General features: G+C 35.6%; 1 protein-coding gene across 1 annotated transcript in view; it reads right to left on the minus strand.

Annotated features, from left to right (window-relative positions):
• The window catches only part of LOC111089804 (glycine receptor subunit beta-like), a gene marked incomplete at its 3' end in the record, with an annotated part of 29884 nt that extends 28590 nt beyond the window's left edge, over positions 1 to 1294 (minus strand). Inside the window, exon 1 of the mRNA XM_022402916.1 lies at positions 1206 to 1294. The remainder of the gene's footprint in view (positions 1 to 1205) is intronic.
• Between the last annotated feature and the right edge of the window lie 5231 nt (positions 1295 to 6525).

Genomic DNA, 6525 nt, shown 5'->3' on the forward strand with positions numbered 1-6525 from the left:
ATACATATTGTTGGATTAAAGTTAAAAGGATGGATACCACATTCATATTGTTAGATTAAAGTTAAAAGGATGGATACCACATACATATTGTTGGATTAGAGTTAAAAGGATGGATACCACATACATATTGTTGGATTAAAGTTAAAAGGATGGATACCACATTCATATTGTTGGATTAAAGTTAAAAGGATGGATACCACATACATATTGTTGGATTAGAGTAAAAAGGATGGCTACTACATACATATTGTTGGATTAGAGTAAAAAGGATGGCTACTACATACATATTGTTGGATCAGAGTCAAAAGGATGGATACCACATACATATTGTTGGATCAGAGTTTAAAGGATGGATACCACATACATATTGTTGGATCAGAGTCAAAAGGATGGATACCACATACATATTGTTGGATCAGAGTCAAAAGGATGGCTGTAGTTTTTATACTCGCCTTTGAAATTGCGGGGTTTAAAGGCCTCCCCCTTATGATTCATAGAGTCCTCTGTGTACCGATCAGTTTCTTCTGTTTACTTCAGTTATTTCTATAGCTACGTCAAAGGAGTTCCTTACCCAAAAACAAATCCCGTTATGACATCCGTCCGTGGTACCTGAACACGTGTGCCACACTGAGTTTCGCTAGTTTGTGATTGGGAGTATAAACACCGTTTCAAACATGGCGCCCTCCAGAAACACGAGTAGGGAAGGACGCAAAGTCTAATGCAAAATTCGGACATTTCTATTTCTAGAACTTCATCATGCCGGGGGGGGGGGCGTGAGGGCATATTCTACCCCTCTTTGTAAGGAAGCTACATCCCGGGTTCGCTTGCCAAGTTTGGTCTTTCTAGCTTCAAAATTGTGTGAGGAATTCGTTGAAAAACCCACAACCTGAATTAATATGTATGATTGCTATGAACATTTTCGGTTAACGTGTATCAAATTTGAACTTGTTATGTAGCATACGTTAAGATTAGCAAAAAAAAGTAACAACATTTCTTATTTGATTTTAATCTCAATTTTACATATCACTCTCAAACAAACGTGCATACCGAAACGTTTACTTCAGCGTCTCTGCCTGCAGTCGTAATGAAATAGTAGAATAAAGGTTATCAATCTAAGAAGGACGCAAAACTCTGTCATTTCAACGACAGGACATTTAGATTTTGTTACAGTGCTGCATGTTTCAGAGATTTTTAAAATAACTTACCTCTGTCTCACGGAGTCTACGCATGGATGCAGGATGATAAACCACAATAAGATGTTCCACGATAATGAAGGGACGTCAATTTTTCTTTTATACCTGAAAGAAAGCTCTTTTTGAGACATTTAGTTTGAAGTAGTACTTGTCTACATTATACAATCACTCTGACTGATTGCTTTATAGAACGTCCGCGCTCATATACACAAATTCGTAGAATAATCTTATTTGGAAAACAGATTTGTTATGTAATGATCTCTACAAATTCGGAGATGCGGTCATATCATGCTTCATCTGCAAACCGGTGGGTAAGAACAAGGACCTGTTCGACTTTCAAAGGAGTAGTACCGTCTAGCAAAACTATTGTTATAAAAGACTATTTCTAACTAGCTGTTATAAAGAGAAAGTTATGTTATCAGAATCTAATAACATTAGCAGTTGAAAGGAAAAATATTTTACGCCAACTGCTGGAAGAAAATGATTGCACGGATTGTTAAAATGGAAATGACATGATTCTCTTTCTCTTTTAACCTAACCATTTCCTTCAACAGTGTTTAGGATTTAATTATCTTCAGCTGTATTATGGGAAGAACATTGTCAAAACTGATTCACAGCAGCTTACAACCAGTCTGAAAACAAATTCTCTCAGGATAGTAAAGCTTTAGTGGTGGAGCGGAAGCCCTGGACAAAGAAGGAATGGAAGAGTGTAGCGTGGTCCGAGTCGCATTTTGACCTTTTCTGTGTTAATAGATAGCAGAATAAAATTACGCTGAAAACCACATGAAGCTCTTAATTCTTCGTATGTTTCCGATAATGTAAGTTGTGTAAAGAGGTGAAATATGATATCAGAAAGGTTTTAATGGTAGGACGTGGATCCTCTAGAAGAGCAAGTAACATCCGGAGTGTACCTAACGTTCTTGCAAGCAGAATCACGTGATCTCAATATAAGTAGCTATTTCTAAGATGCGCGTGAACGTTACATTCGCCACCATTATCTTCTACTGAGAACCAACTGTAGACCACGTCCCTCGATGGAGGAAATAACCCAAGAAGGCGTCTTCCAGCATCTTATGGAAGTTTATGCTACCTTACGTCCACGCTATTATCGCTGCGAATATTAGGTGTGGGTCCCACATAATAATGTGATTAATCCGTGGAGGTGTTTAGAAAAACAGTAGATGGGTGTTTATTAGCATAACTCACGACAAAAATAGAAACTCTGAAATTCTACAAATTACCAAGTATACAACAGTAATTTATAAACAGAATTTCAACATATCCAATAATGTAGTTTGATCTAAAGATGGTGTTTATCTGCTGAGACTTCAGAGTCTGTTAATTCTGACAGAAATAATAATTGTTTTATTGTTTAGTCTATCACGGTTTTATATACAAACTACATGTAATCTAATATACTGGTCAACGTGGGTTATTTCTGGCGCATTCTTATGCATTCTTAATATTGATTTTTAACATACGTATATTTGTATTTGTGGTAAGGCTATTAGGGCTATCTGCCGCCGTCCCTAATTTGGAATTACTTATCAGAGAGAAAGAATTCAGCCAGTAAGCAGCACCCTAGAACGCACCAATTACATTAAGGGATTGACTGTCGTTTTACGGCATCCCTAACTACGAAAACAGAGCTCTACCACAGGGCCAATAAGCGCTTAACGTACACGTAGTACTTAATTTTAACACTGTTAAAGTGTTTTTTTAAAAGTGTTGAAGAGCAAGAAATAAAATAAAATAAAGCTAATTTAACAAGCAAACAAAAACACAACCCACATTAAACATAACACAACAACCATAAGAAGATAACAGTCAAGAACAAGCAGTAAACCCGATTATTGAAGTAGTCAAAAAACATTTTACGATTTCATTACACAATACAGTAGCGCACGGGAAGACTGCATAACACTACTCTTAAATATAGCCAAACAACACTTAATACCGATATATATAATACAACAGTTCATGTATCCTACAACACATAACATACAAGATTCAACAATACAAAGAAAATAATACACGCAAAATAAACACAACAGAAACCAGACAACATTACATGGACATGGCCCTGAATAGGAGATAACTAATAAAAAAGCAAACACCGCTAAAACATAAAATACAGTAATACACATTAAAAACAATAAGAAAGCACAGTACAATTGCAAAGGAGGGGGAAAGAGGTCCCTCCCAGGACATCAAGACCTAAATCCCTATGCTGAGAGAGAGAGACGAAAATTTTACACAGATGGAAGTTAGTATGGGATAATCCTCCCTAAATATGGTCCGGATTCGAATTTGGATCCGGATTCTAGATCACTTTGAACCTTTTTTTTATATAATGCGGAGATAGGGCATTTTGTGGTTTGGGATTAATAACTCTATAACGTGTCATTGTATTTGTACCATATTTCATGGGCGCATTCTAGTTAAGACTCCTCATCACATTACAAATAAAAGCAATCAGAAAGGTTCCATACCCTCGTCCCGCCGCTCCTTTTCGAAATTATATGTGTTTATATTGGATAACATCAAATTTCTCCTTCGAAAACTCAAAAAACCCTTCTCAGATCCATAATGATCAACGATCCGGATCATTTTTGTAGTGTGATGAGGATTTTCAATCTTAATGTGTCCATGAACTTTGGTCCAAATCCGACCACACTTTACAGAGTTATTAACCCAAAATCTCGAAAATTCTCTATCTCCCCGATATAAAAAAAAATGCTTCAAAGTGACCCAGAACCCGGATCCGGACCAAATTTGGGGAGGATAGTTCCATCTTGTGTACAATTTTCGTGTAGATCGGTCAATTAGTTTTCGAGATACGCGCGTGGAAATACAGACAGACACACATACACACACAGAGCTGATTGTAATAACCTCGCCCCCCCCCCCTCCAGGGTTGAGGGTAAAAATGATCCGGTTCGTTGATTATTCTGGATCTGAGAAGGATTTTCTGAGTTTTCGAAGGTGAAATTTTGAAGCTATTCAATATAAACGCATGCAATCTCGAAAAGGAGTGGCGGGTCGAGAATATGCAATCCCTCCGATTGCTCTTGTTCAATGTTATGACACAATTAGTTTTACCACATAAAAACAGGTAAGTGATTTATTCATAAAGTTCTTGTACCGATTGAATGTAAATAAAAATGTCTCTCAGGGATAGATTGAACTGGAAAAAAGGTAAAATGACGTACATAAATTCAAAGCAAATACATTTTACGTCGGTGATAAAAAAAAACAACCTCACAACCAATACAATTTATTTTACATTCACAAATGTATAGCGAGACGTATTCCGTATCAAGTCTACAATATTTACATACTTAACGAGCCTTTTCTTGAAAGTAGTTCATGTGAAGTTCAAAAAACAAGATAAAACCGTACTTAAAACTCGCAATTGTCCAATAACCGTAAACTTTATTCATCTATATAACAAACGAACCGACGAAGTGAAAATTCTTTAAAAAAATATTAAAACTTTGTTAGTTCACAATCCACTTTATATTCGTACATTTGGACAAGACTTCTGCGCTATCAGCATTATACGAAACCTTTCTTGGAGCTAAATGTTGCCTGTTTTGTGTTCTATGCTTTCAACAGTGTACACAAAAGTGAAAGAAAAAAAATGACGTTTTAATTGACCTCTGAAGGGTACAAGTGAAAATAAGTGGTATGTTTGATCTCCTTATTAACGAGAACTGGTTCCATCTAATAACATTTACCAGATCTTTTGCTGAAAATGCTAAACCATAGTATTAGATTAGTTCATTGAATGATAGCCCAAAGTCTTAAACAGTCGACGTTGACTTGCAGAAGGAATAATCCGCAAAAAACAACTCGAACGTGATATGTTTAGTCAATAAATTGATGTGATAATATCTCGACTAACGTCTTTGTTCAACTGACAATAAGAACACAGATGTAAATAATAATGTTCGTGAACACTATGCCAAAATCCACATCGGCCATATTGTTGTAACGTGTTCTGTTGTTGGGCGGGTTCTTTTGAATTATTTGGTAAAATTAATGCCAAGTCGAATCCACGTAACGATAATAAACACATTTATTATTTAATTTCTGTTGTGCTTATTGGTGTGTAAAAGACATTTTAATACTTGAAATAAACGACCTTATAACACCAATTTGTTATTTTTCTTCAACAGGACACTCAACGTTTCGCTTTACAGCTTCTTCTGGAGCGTTTCACTAAATCACAAACCGTTACTGACAGTTCAATACTGTTAAAAAAATGTTTTGAAGGTTTTGTTAGTTAAGGTTTGTGTCTTATTGGAACAATCCTGAAGAAGCTTTAAAATGAAACGTTGAGAGTCCAATTAAAGAAAACTTATGACAAAAATTTAGTTTTATAAGGTCATTTATTTCCAATATTAAAATACGTTCATTTCTTTAATACCGTTTGCTACAGTACAAGCTACGTTCAGTTGTAGGCCTAACTTCACTAACAATGTTTTAGCAGAAATTCCAAGAGTAATGACACCTACGTCAAATTCACAAATAAATTTACCTGCAGAATATCCTGGCTAATCGATCGACAACAAACTTGCTAACTAACTCACTGTTTAACTTACTAATTGAATCACTGACTGACATTGAACTGATTCATTTATTGATTACTCATTACCTGTTAATACACTGAATACTTCACTGATTCTGGTTCACTCACTTTGGCATTTATATCATGACACGTTTTTACTTACTACACGAAACTTTTAGGTTTATAACGTTCATGAAATTTCTTGATGACGCCATGACACACTCCCTTTATCAACGAACATCTAAATTAAAATATTGAAAATATAGCTTACACCAATATGAAAAACCCTACTTCACTAATCAAAATCCTCTCACAAGCAAAGTATTTAACCAACACAAAATTTAAAGCAAATTTTTTTCTTTCTGTTTTTAACCCAGCATTAAACAAAAATAAAGTATTTTCATTAGCCTAATTTCGAAAAGTTAATATAACACCTAGACACACGGAACTTAATATTCTGTCCCGCAGTGGAGCAGCGATAACTTTACGGACTTATAACGTAAAACAAACTCCATCTTCTATGGAGCAGCGATAACTTTACGGACTTATAACGTAAAACAAACTCGATCTTCTGTGGAGCAGCTATAACTTTACGGACTTATAACGTAAAACAAACTCCATCTTCTATGGAGCAGCGATAACTTTACGGACTTATAACGTAAAACAAACTCGATCTTCTGTGGAGCAGCGATAACTTTACGGACTTATAACGTAAAACAAACTCGATCTTCTGTGGAGCAGCGATAACTTTACGGACTT

This window comes from Limulus polyphemus, unplaced genomic scaffold (genome assembly GCF_000517525.1).
Source record: "Limulus polyphemus unplaced genomic scaffold, Limulus_polyphemus-2.1.2 Scaffold7424, whole genome shotgun sequence".
NCBI classification, from domain to species: domain Eukaryota; kingdom Metazoa; phylum Arthropoda; class Merostomata; order Xiphosura; family Limulidae; genus Limulus; species Limulus polyphemus.